Below are 12,474 nucleotides of genomic sequence, written 5' to 3' on the forward strand. Positions count from 1 at the left end.
CAAGTCATAACTGGTACAAGAGGAGAGAGGACCCTGCCCACGAAGGCTCACAATCTATAAGGGATGGGTGAGAATACAGTAGGCGAGGGTAGAGCTGGTCATGCAGCGGTTTGGTCGATCGGTGGTTACTGCAGGTTATAGGCTTGTCGGAAGAGGTGGGTCTTCAGGCTCTTTTTGAAGGTTTCGATGGTAGGCGAGAGTCTGATATGTTGTGGTAGAGAGTTCCAGAGTAGGGGTGATGCGCAAGAGAAATCTTGTATGCGATTGTGGGTAGAGGAGATAAGAGGGGACTAGAGAAGGAGATCTTGTGAGGATCGGAGGTTGCGTGCAGGAAAGTACCGGGAGATGAGGTCACAGATGTATGGAGGAGACAGGTTGTGGATGGCTTTGTATGTCATGGTTAGGGTTTTGTACTGGAGTCTCTGGGCAATGGGGAGCCAGTGAAGGGATTGACAGAGGGGAGAGGCCGGAGAGTAGCGGGGGGACAGGTGGATTAGTCGGGCAGCAGAGTTTAGAATAGATTGTAGGGGTGCGATAGTGTTCGAGGGGAGGCCACAGAGCAGGAGGTTGCAGTAGTCAAGGCGAGAGATGATGAGGGCATGGACTAGGGTTTTTGCAGATTCTTGGTTGAGGAATGAACGGATTTGTGAAATATTTTTGAGTTGAAGTCAGCAAGAAGTGGAAAGGGCTTGGATATGTGGTTTGAAGGAGAGATCATGTTAGGTCTCGAGTTCCCGCTTCTGCACAGGGGGAATGTTGTGAATTCTGTGGCTGAATTCACTCCTGTGGTCACAAGTGGTACTGCAGCTTCTGAGCTTCCTCCCTCAGGTGTTCTGGTGAGCTCGTTGGCTGCTTTGTTATTTAACTCCACCTGATTCTGTCTTCCTTGCTCCTTGTCAATGTTCCAGTGTTGGACCTGAGCTTCTGGATCTTTCCTGTGGCCTGCTGCTCTGCTTAGATAAGTGCTTCTTTGCTTTTGTTGCTACTTTTTCTGTCCAGCTTGTCTATTCGTTTTTGCTGGAAGCTCTGAGACGCAAAGGGTGCACCGCCGTGCCGTTAGTTCGGCACGGTGGGTCTTTTTGCCCCCTTTGCGTGGTTTTTTGCTTTAGGGTTTTTTGTAGACTGCAAAGTTCTCTTTGCTATCCTCGCTCTATCTAGAATATCGGGCCTCACTTTGCTGAATCTATTTCATCCCTACGTTTGTCTTTTCATCTTGCTAACAGTCATTATATGTGGGGGGCTGCCTTTTCCTTTGGGGTATTTCTCTGAGGCAAGTCAGGCTTGTTTTTCTATCTTCAGGCTAGTCAGCTCCTCAGGCTGTGCCGAGTTGCATAGGTAGTGACAGGCGCAATCCACAGCTGCCTTTAGTTGGGTTTAGGATAGGTTCAGGTATTGCGGTCTACAGAGATTCCACGTCTCAGAGCTCGTTCTATTGTTTTTGGGTTATTGTCAGATAACTGTATGTGCTCTGATTGCTGGCACACTGTGTCACTGGATTGCCTACATAACAGTACAAGGAGCCAACCTAATGATTCTCAATAGAGGGAAAAAAGAAGTTCTGACATCATTTTTTTTTCTCAGCTCTGTGTTCAGTCTTTTTTTTCCCCTAGACATTTGGGTGTTTCAGGACACAGGTGTGGACATGGATATTCAGGGTCTGTGTCTTCAATGGATAATCTCGTTACAAATGTACAAAGGATTCAAGATACTATTGATCAGAAATCTATGTTAGAACCAAGAATTCCTATTCCTGATTTGTTTTTTGGTGATAGAACTAAGTTTCTTAATTTCAAAAATAATTGTAAGCTATTTCTGGCCTTGAAACCTCATTCTTCTGGCAATCCTATTCAACAGGTTTTGATTATTATTTCTTTTTTGCGCGGCGACCCTCAGGACTGGGTATTTTCTCTTGCGCCAGGAGACCCTGCATTGAGTAATGTCAATGCGTTTTTCCTGGCGCTCGGATTGCTTTACGATGAGCCTAATTCAGTGGATCAGGCTGAGAAAAATTTGCTGGCTTTGTGCCAGGGTCAGGATGATATAGAAGTATATTGTCAGAAATTTAGGAAGTGGTCAGTACTCACTCTGTGGAATGAATCTGCGCTGGCAGCTTTGTTCAAAAAGGGTCTCTCTGAGGCTCTTAAGGATGTCATGGTGGGTTTTCCTATGCCTGCTGGTTTGAATGAGTCTATGTCTTTGGCCATTCAGATCGGTCGACGCTTACGCGAGCGTAAATCTGTGCACCATTTGGCGGTATTGTCTAAGATTAAACCTGAGCCTATGCAGTGCGATAGGACTATGACCAGAGTTGAACGGCAAGAACACAGACGTCTGAATGGTCTGTGTTTCTACTGTGGTGATTCCACTCATGCTATTTCTGATTGTCCTAAGCGCACTAAGCGGTTCGATAGGTCTGCCGTCATTGGTACTGTACAATCCAAATTCCTTCTGTCCATTACCTTGATCTGCTCTTTGTCATCGTATTCTGTCATGGCGTTTGTGGATTCAGGCGCTGCCCTGAATCTGATGGATTTGGATTATGCTAAACGTTGTGGGTTTTTCTTGGAGCCTTTGCGGTGTCCTATTCCGTTGAGAGGAATTGATGCTACACCTTTGGCCAAGAATAAACCTCAGTACTGGACCCAGCTGACCATGTGCATGGCTCCTGCACATCAGGAAGTTATTCGCTTTCTGGTGCTACATAATCTGCATGATGTGGTCGTGTTGGGGTTGCCATGGCTGCAAACCCATAATCCAGTATTGGATTGGAACTCTATGTCGGTATCCAGCTGGGGTTGTCAGGGGGTACATGGTGATGTTCCATTTTTGTCTATTTCCTCATCCACTCCTTCTGAGGTCCCAGAGTTCTTGTCGGATTATCAGGATGTATTTGAAGAGCCCAAGTCCGATGCCCTACCTCCGCATAGGGATTGTGATTGTGCTATCAATTTGATTCCTGGTAGTAAATTCCCTAAAGGTCGATTATTTAATTTATCCGTGCCTGAACACGCCGCTCTGCGCAGTTATGTGAAGGAATCCCTGGAGAAGGGACATATTCGCCCATCGTCATCACCACTGGGAGCAGGGTTCTTTTTTGTAGCCAAGAAGGATGGTTCGCTGAGACCATGTATTGATTACCGCCTTCTTAATAAGATCACTGTTAAATTTCAGTATCCCTTGCCATTGTTATCTGACTTGTTTGCTCGGATTAAGGGGGCTAGTTGGTTCACTAAGATAGATCTTCGTGGTGCGTATAATCTGGTGAGAATCAGGCAAGGAGATGAATGGAAAACTGCATTTAATACGCCCGAGGGTCATTTTGAGTATCTAGTGATGCCATTCGGACTTGCCAATGCTCCATCTGTGTTTCAGTCTTTTATGCATGACATCTTCCGTGAGTATCTGGATAAATTCCTGATTGTTTACTTGGATGACATTTTGATCTTCTCAGATGATTGGGACTCTCATGTGAAGCAGGTCAGAATGGTTTTCCAGGTCCTGCGTGCTAATTCTTTGTTTGTGAAGGGATCAAAGTGTCTCTTCGGTGTGCAGAAAGTTTCATTTTTGGGGTTCATCTTTTCCCCTTCTACTATCGAGATGGATCCGGTTAAGGTCCAAGCCATCCAGGATTGGACTCAGCCGACATCTCTGAAAAGTCTGCAAAAATTCCTGGGCTTTGCTAATTTTTATCGTCGCTTCATCTGTAATTTTTCTAGCATTGCCAAACCATTGACCGATTTGACCAAGAAGAGTGCTGATTTGGTTAATTGGTCTTCTGCTGCTGTGGAAGCTTTTCAGGAGTTGAAGCATCGTTTTTGTTCTGCCCCTGTGTTGTGTCAACCAGATGTTTCTCTTCCGTTCCAGGTCGAGGTTGATGCTTCTGAGATTGGAGCAGGGGCGGTTTTGTCACAGAGAGGTTCTGGTTGCTCAGTGTTGAAACCATGTGCTTTCTTTTCCAGGAAGTTTTCGGCTGCTGAGCGTAATTATGATGTGGGCAACCGAGAGTTGCTGGCCATGAAGTGGGCATTCGAGGAATGGCGTCATTGGCTTGAAGGAGCTAAGCATCGCGTGGTGGTATTGACTGATCATAAGAACCTTACTTATCTCGAGTCTGCCAAGCGCTTGAATCCTAGACAGGCCCGTTGGTCGTTATTTTTTGCCCGCTTCGATTTTGTGATTTCGTACCTTCCGGGCTCTTAAAATGTGAAGGCGGATGCTCTGTCTAGGAGTTTTGTGCCCGACTCTCCGGGTTCATCTGAGCCGGCGAGTATCCTCAAGGAAGGAGTCATTGTGTCTGCCATCTCCCCTGATTTGCGGCGAGTGTTGCAAAAATTTCAGGCGAATAAACCTGATCGTTGTCCAGCGGAGAAACTGTTCGTCCCTGATAGGTGGACTACTAAAGTTATCTCTGAACTTCATTGTTCGGTGTTGGCTGGTCATCCTGGAATATTTGGTACCAGAGAGTTAGTGGCTAGATCCTTCTGGTGGCCATCTCTGTCACGGGATGTACGTACTTTTGTGCAGTCCTGTGGGATTTGTGCTAGGGCTAAGCCCTGCTGTTCTCGTGCCAGTGGGTTGCTTTTGCCCTTGCCGGTCCCAAAGAGGCCTTGGACACATATTTCGATGGATTTCATTTCTGACCTTCCCGTTTCTCAAAAGATGTCAGTCATTTGGGTGGTCTGTGATCGCTTTTCTAAAATGGTCCATCTGGTGCCCTTGGTTAAATTGCCTTCCTCCTCTGATTTGGTGCCTTTGTTCTTCCAGCATGTGGTTCGTTTGCATGGCATTCCTGAGAATATTGTTTCTGACAGAGGTTCCCAGTTTGTTTCGAGGTTTTGGCGAGCCTTTTGTGGTAGGATGGGCATTGACCTGTCTTTTTCCTCGGCTTTCCATCCTCAGACTAATGGCCAGACCGAACGAACCAATCAGACCTTGGAGACATATCTGAGATGTTTTGTTTCTGCTGACCAGGATGATTGGGTGTCCTTTTTGCCGTTGGCTGAGTTCGCCCTTAATAATCGGGCCAGCTCGGCTACCTTGGTCTCTCCATTTTTCTGCAATTCTGGGTTCCATCCTCGTTTCTCTTCAGGACAGGTTGAGTCTTCGGACTGTCCTGGTGTGGATTCTGTGGTGGACAGGTTGCAGCAGATCTGGACTCAGGTAGTGGACAATTTGGCCTTGTCCCAGGAGAAGGCTCAACTTTTCGCTAATCGCAGACGCCGTGTGGGTCCCCGACTTCGTGTTGGGGATCTGGTTTGGTTATCTTCTCGTCATATTCCTATGAAGGTTTCTTCTCCTAAATTTAAACCTCGTTTTATTGGTCCGTATAGGATTTCTGAGATTCTCAATCCTGTGTCTTTTCGTCTGACCCTCCCAGACTCCTTTTCCATACATAATGTATTCCATAGGTCGTTGTTGCGGAGATACGTGGCACCTATGGTTCCATCTGTTGAGCCTCCTGCCCCGGTTTTGGTGGAGGGGGAATTGGAGTATATTGTGGAGAAAATTTTGGATTCTCGTGTTTCTAGACGGAAACTCCAGTATCTGGTTAAATGGAAGGGTTATGCTCAGGAAGATAATTCCTGGGTTTTTGCCTCTGATGTCCATGCTCCAGATCTTGTTCGTGCCTTTCATGTGGTTCATCCTGGTCGGCCTGGGGGCTCTGGTGAGGGTTCGGTGACCCCTCCTCAAGGGGGGGGGTACTGTTGTGAATTCTGTGGCTGAATTCACTCCTGTGGTCACAAGTGGTACTGCAGCTTCTGAGCTTCCTCCCTCAGGTGTTCTGGTGAGCTCGTTGGCTGCTTTGTTATTTAACTCCACCTGATTCTGTCTTCCTTGCTCCTTGTCAATGTTCCAGTGTTGGACCTGAGCTTCTGGATCTTTCCTGTGGCCTGCTGCTCTGCTTAGATAAGTGCTTCTTTGCTTTTGTTGCTACTTTTTCTGTCCAGCTTGTCTATTCGTTTTTGCTGGAAGCTCTGAGACGCAAAGGGTGCACCGCCGTGCCGTTAGTTCGGCACGGTGGGTCTTTTTGCCCCCTTTGCGTGGTTTTTTGCTTTAGGGTTTTTTGTAGACTGCAAAGTTCTCTTTGCTATCCTCGCTCTATCTAGAATATCGGGCCTCACTTTGCTGAATCTATTTCATCCCTACGTTTGTCTTTTCATCTTGCTAACAGTCATTATATGTGGGGGGCTGCCTTTTCCTTTGGGGTATTTCTCTGAGGCAAGTCAGGCTTGTTTTTCTATCTTCAGGCTAGTCAGCTCCTCAGGCTGTGCCGAGTTGCATAGGTAGTGACAGGCGCAATCCACAGCTGCCTTTAGTTGTGTTTAGGATAGGTTCAGGTATTGCGGTCTACAGAGATTCCACGTCTCAGAGCTCGTTCTATTGTTTTTGGGTTATTGTCAGATCACTGTATGTGCTCTGATTGCTGGCACACTGTGTCACTGGATTGCCTACATAACAGGGGAATCTCGAGCCATCTCTGCTGCGGTCTCCCATTCTTATCCAGCCGCAGTGGAGTCTGCTCAGCAGGGACGTCGGTCCCAGCGTCTTGCTCAGTCTCACTCTGTACAGAGAGTTACTGCTGCTTCTTCAGCTGCTGCCATTAAAGCCAGTGCTGGTCAGCAGCGAGCGGACTTCTCTGGGACTAAGTCCTTGTCTGCACACACTGAGCATGCCCAGGGCAAGATCTCCCGTTGGAGATCGAGGGTCATGTGCTCAGGCTCTGCAGCACATTCCATTGGTCCTCTTGGCAGGTCTTGGAAGGGCAAAGTTTCTGTGGCCACTTCCTGTGCTGCAACTATATAAACTGCGCATGACCGCATGGCCATGCGCTAGTGTACAATTGTTAATGTGTGTATGTTGTGAGTGCAAGTCGTCCTTGGATACCCCTACCCTATTGAATGTCTGTTCGCGGAAGGTGTATGGTTGCTATCTAGCGCCCGACTTATCCTACAGCACGAATCACACATTACAGCGTCCAGTTGCTATGACCGCCAGTACGGCGCCGTGCACTTCCTCTGTGCTTTCCTTACCCAAGCCTGGGTGGTTAGTGGCGTTCGTCAGTGCGGCACCGCATGCACTCTTGTGCCTTAATATTGTTGTTTAGTTTCCTTACACACCCACTTGCGGTGTTGTGCCAGCAAGGGTCTAATCGGACTTCAATCCTAGTTGGGGTTGAGTTCGCTGACTACTTGCTCGCACTCTATGTGCGGTACCGCGGTCCTGTGACGCAACCGGATCGCTTCCTTCACGCTGGGTGAAGTTTAACCCACGTGTGTATACTTATGAGTACCGCCATATAGTCCGTCATTACTTGGCAGCAGGTTCCATCTCTGCACGGTGGACCCCGGGCTGCGAACGCACCATACTCTATCTGTCTTATCATTTGGTGTGTTCCGCTAGCCCTAATATTACAGTAGCGCCAGGGTCTGGCTAGTAATGACGGACAAACAGCAATCCTTGCGGTATATCCAGCAGCTGGAGGGTAGGTTGGCGGCTCTTGAGAGCGCAACCTCAGCTGTGGATGTTACCGCAGTTGCTGTACAGGCTGCTAGCGTGGCTGCAGCAACCCTGTCCATTGCCACCCCTGCTCCGACATTTTCTCGCCTCCCGCTGCCAGAAAAATTTTCTGGTGATAGCAAATTTTGTAGGGGATTTGTGAGTCAGTGCTCTATTCACCTCGAGCTCCTGGCTGCACGTTTTCCCACAGAGCGGGCTAAGGTGGGATTTATAGTGTCTCTCTTGTCGGACAGGGCGTTGGAATGGGCTACGCCGCTGTGGGAGCGTGGCGATCATGTGGTGCAGAGTGCTCCGCTGTTTCTGAGCACTCTGAAACAGGTCTTTTTAGGACCTCAAGTCACCCATGATACTGCGCTCCAACTGCTGGCATTAACTCAGGGTGAGTCCTTGGTCAGTCATTTTGCCGTCCAATTCCACACTTTAGCTTCTGAGCTGGATTGGTCGGATAAAGCTCTTATCCCCATATTTTGGAGGGGACTGGCTGATCACGTTAAGGACGCTCTGGCCACTAGGGAGATTCCTGCCACACTGGAGGAGTTAATTACTGTCTCCTCTCGAATTGACCTCCGTTTTAACGAGCGGAGGTTAGAGCGAGCCCAGTGTAGGCAGAGGTTTCGGCTGGCTCCTACCTTCGCCAAACCTCTGGAATCTCCGGTCCTGGTTCCTGAGTCACATGAGGCCAGGGAAGTGTCACAAGCGGTATCTAAGTCCCGGACCGCTTGTGCACTCAAGGTCTGTCATGTTTGCCAGCAGTCAGGACATCTAGCCACCAGATGTTCTCAGCGGTCGAGGAAACGTCAGCGTCTAGTGGTAGTAGGTGGAGGTACACTAGACACGGCGACGTTTGCCTCTAAATTGTCCTTTAAGGGGACAATTACTATAGGCTCATTTTCCCACTCGGTAGAGCTCTGCGTGGATTCTGGGGCGGAGGGCAATTTTATGTCTTCTGCCTTCGCCCAACGTCACGCAATACCCCTGGTTATGCTAGCTCAACCAGTAACGGTACGAGTGGTGAATAGGTCGACACTGCCCTCACAGATAACACACCAGACCATCCCTTTTACTCTGTCCATGTCGCCATCTCATCAGGAGATTATATCTCTGCTCGTCATTCCTGAGGGAATTGATGAGGTCCTGTTGGGAATACCTTGGCTACGGTACCACTCTCCTCATATCAAGTGGTCCTCTGGCAGAATCCTGGGATGGGGCGAATCTTGTGGGGGTAGGTGTCAGAGGGAGTGTGTTCAGGTTGCTACTACAGAGGTACCCGCAGATCTTTCCTCTCTCCCCAAGCAGTATTGGTCTTATGCAGACGTGTTCTCCAAAAAGGCGGCGGAGATCCTTCCGCCCCATCGCCCCTATGACTGTCCTATTGATCTCTTGCCTGGTGCTGAGCCTCCCCGGGGTCGAGTCTATCCGCTATCTCTCCCGGAGACGGAGGCAATGTCACAGTACATCCAGGAAAATCTGGCAAGAGGATTCATTAGGAAGTCAGTGTCACCTGTTGGGGCAGGGTTCTTCTTCGTGCAGAAGAAGAATGGGGAATTGCGTCCATGCATAGACTACAGGGGTCTTAATGTCATCACCGCTAAAAATAAGTATCCTTTGTCCTTGATATCTGAGCTCTTCGATAGGCTTTGGAGAGCAAGGGTATTTACTAAATTAGATCTGCGGGGTGCTTACAACCTGATTCGCATCCGTGAGGGGGACGAATGGAAGACGGCTTTTAACACCAGGGATGGGCACTATGAATATCTGGTGATGCCCTTCGGGCTCTGTAATGCCCCAGCCGTTTTCCAAGACTTTGTGAACGATATCTTCCGGGATATGCTTTCCACCTCGGTCGTAGTCTATCTGGATGATATTCTCATCTACTCTCCAGATATTGACTCCCACCGGAGAGATGTTTGCAAAGTCTTCGACCTCCTACGGGCAAACTCCCTCTATGCCAAGTTGGAGAAGTGTATGTTTGAGCAGGAGTCCTTACCTTTCCTGGGCTACATCATCTCTGCCCAGGGATTGGCTATGGATCCTGCCAAACTACAGGCTGTGATGGACTGGCAGGAACCCCATTCTCTTAAAGCGGTGCAGCGCTTTATGGGGTTCATTAATTATTATCGCCAGTTCATTCCGCACTTCTCAACTTTAAGACACAAAAGAGAATAGTAAAACCAAAAACACTCAGTTTGAAAAAATGTTGCAGTAATCCGCAAGTGCTAGTAAAAGATGTAAAAAACAGGGTATTTGGTTGATACTATTTGGTTAATATTGTTGTTTAGTTTCCTTACACACCCAGTTGCGGTGTTGTGCCAGCAAGGGTCTAATCGGACTTCAATCCTAGTTGGGGTTGAGTTCGCTGACTACTTGCTCGCGCTCTATGTGCGGTACCGCGGTCCTGTGACGCAACAGGATCGCTTCCTTCACGCTGGGTGAAGTTTAACCCACGTGTGTATACTTATGAGTACCGCCATATAGTCCGTCATTACTTGGCAGCAGGTTCCATCTCTGCTCGGTGGACCCCGGGCTGCGAACGCACCATACTCTATCTGTCTTATCATTTGGTTCGTTCCGCTAGCCCTAACAGATCAGCATCAAGGATTACCCCGAGGCAGCGTGCTTGTGGGACTGGGAAGAGTGGGCAGCCATTTACTGTAATGGATAGGTTCGTTGGGGGGGTCACGTGAGATGGGGGAAAGATGATGAATTCTGTTTTGTCCATGTTAAGTTTCAGAAATCTCGCGGAGAAGACATTGGACAGACATTGTGGGATTCTGGTTAGTAGGGAGGTGATATCTGGTCCAGAGATGTAGATCTGTGTGTCATCAGAATAGAGATGATACTGAAAGCCATGAGATTCTATGAGCTGTCCCAGGCCAAAGGTGTAAATGGAGAAGAGCAGGGGCCCTAGGACTGAACCTTGTGGCCCCAGTTTCCCCATATATATAGTATAACCCCAGTTCCCATACATATGTATATATATATATATAGATAGATATAGTATGACCCCAGTTCCCTCATATATAAAGTATGATGGTTCCACAGCCCTATATATACATATATATATATATATTTAATAAATAATATATAATGCTGAAAGTGTGTGTGTGTGTGTGTGTGTGTGTGTGTATGTATGTATGTGTGTATGTCTGGGATTGGCATCTGCACCGTCGCAGCTACAGCCACAAAATTTTGTACAGTCACACGTCTGGATAACATAGGCTATGTTGTGTGGTGAAATTTTAACCCCGCGCATTCCAATTCACCAAACAATTTTGCCCCTATCTACATAATGGGGAAAAAGTGAAAGGAAAAGTGTTGGAGGCAAATTGACAGCTGTCAGATGTGAACAAGGGGGACTTAAAGAATTAGAGCTATGGCGCCAAAGAGTATATACCGTACAGCTGCTAAGGTGGGGCCCCAACATGGGATACTCACCACACATGGGGATATGAACACACACACACAAAATGCGCCACACACTACCTCGTGCTTGAACACATATATCACCCTCAGCACACATTTTACCACACATACACCAACCTCGCCACATAAAAGTCAAAACACAAAAGTCACCGTTCAAAACTCGCCACGCGCAAAATTCGCCTCATGCAAAACTAGACTCACGCAAAACTCGCCACACGTGCAAAACTCACCTCATGGATAACTCGCCACACGCAAAACTTGCACACACGGAAAAATTGCCACATGCGCAAAAGTTGCAAAAGTTGCCTCACACAAAACTTGCACATACTCAAAACGCACCACACATAAAACTCGCCATGCGCAAAACTTGCTGCACACAATTTGCTACACTAACCTGTTATGATCCGGTGACCTTGGAGCTGCAGGAGAACTTTCACTGGAGAAGGTGGCCACTATACTGACCGCAATCCTGAACTTAACACCGCAACTAGAAGTAGCCGTGGAGTGTACCTAACACACCTAGACACCTCATCACAGCCGGAGGACTAAATACCCCTAAAGATGGAAATAGGAATACTATCTTGCCTCAGAGAAAATCCCCAAAGTATAAACAGCCCCCCACAAATATTGGCGGTGAGTCGGAGAGGAAAAAACATACACAGGCAGAAAACAGGATTTAGCACAGGAGGCCACTCTAGCTAGATAGGACAGGATAGGACAGAGTTCTGTGCGGTCAGTATTAAAACCCTTCAAAAACATCCACAGCAGAATATACAAAAACTTCCTACATCTAACTAAAAGATGTAGGAGCGTAAATCTGCAACTCCAGTGAATCCTACAATCAGAGCAGGAATAAAACTGAAACAAGCAAACAGCAGTGTGCCACAGATAGAAAAACCAAACACTTATCTTTGCTGAATTTGGCAACAAGCAGGAGAAGCCAGAAAGTGATCCAACACTTCACAAGGAACATTGACAACTGGCAAGGGCTAAAGGATCCTGCACACCTAAATATCCCAGTCAGAATTGTAATCATCCGATACACCTGGCCAGGACTGCGACTCAGAGACAACTGCATTCCCACCTACAACCACTGGAGGGAACCCAAGAGCAGAATTCACAACAGTACCCCCCCTTGAGGAGGGGTCACCGAACCCTCACCAGGGCCCCCAGGACGATCAGGACGAGCCAGATGAAAGGCACGGACCAAAACAGCAGCATGGACATCAGAGGCAAAAACCCAAGAATTATCCTCCTGGCCATAACCCTTCCATTTGACCAGGTACTGAAGCTTCCGCCTCGAAAAACGGGAATCCAAAATCTTCTCAACAACATATTCCAACTCCCCATCAACCAACACAGGGGCCGGAGGATCAACAGAGGGAACAACGGGCTCCACATATTTCCGCAACAAAGATCTATGGAAGACATTAAGGATAGCAAAAGAGGCCGGAAGCGCCAGTCGAAAAGACACCGGATTAATAATCTCAGAAATCCTATAAGGACCAATAAACCAAGGCTTAAATTTAGGAG

Source organism: Ranitomeya imitator, chromosome 1, assembly GCF_032444005.1.
Source record: "Ranitomeya imitator isolate aRanImi1 chromosome 1, aRanImi1.pri, whole genome shotgun sequence".
Classification (NCBI taxonomy): domain Eukaryota; kingdom Metazoa; phylum Chordata; class Amphibia; order Anura; family Dendrobatidae; genus Ranitomeya; species Ranitomeya imitator.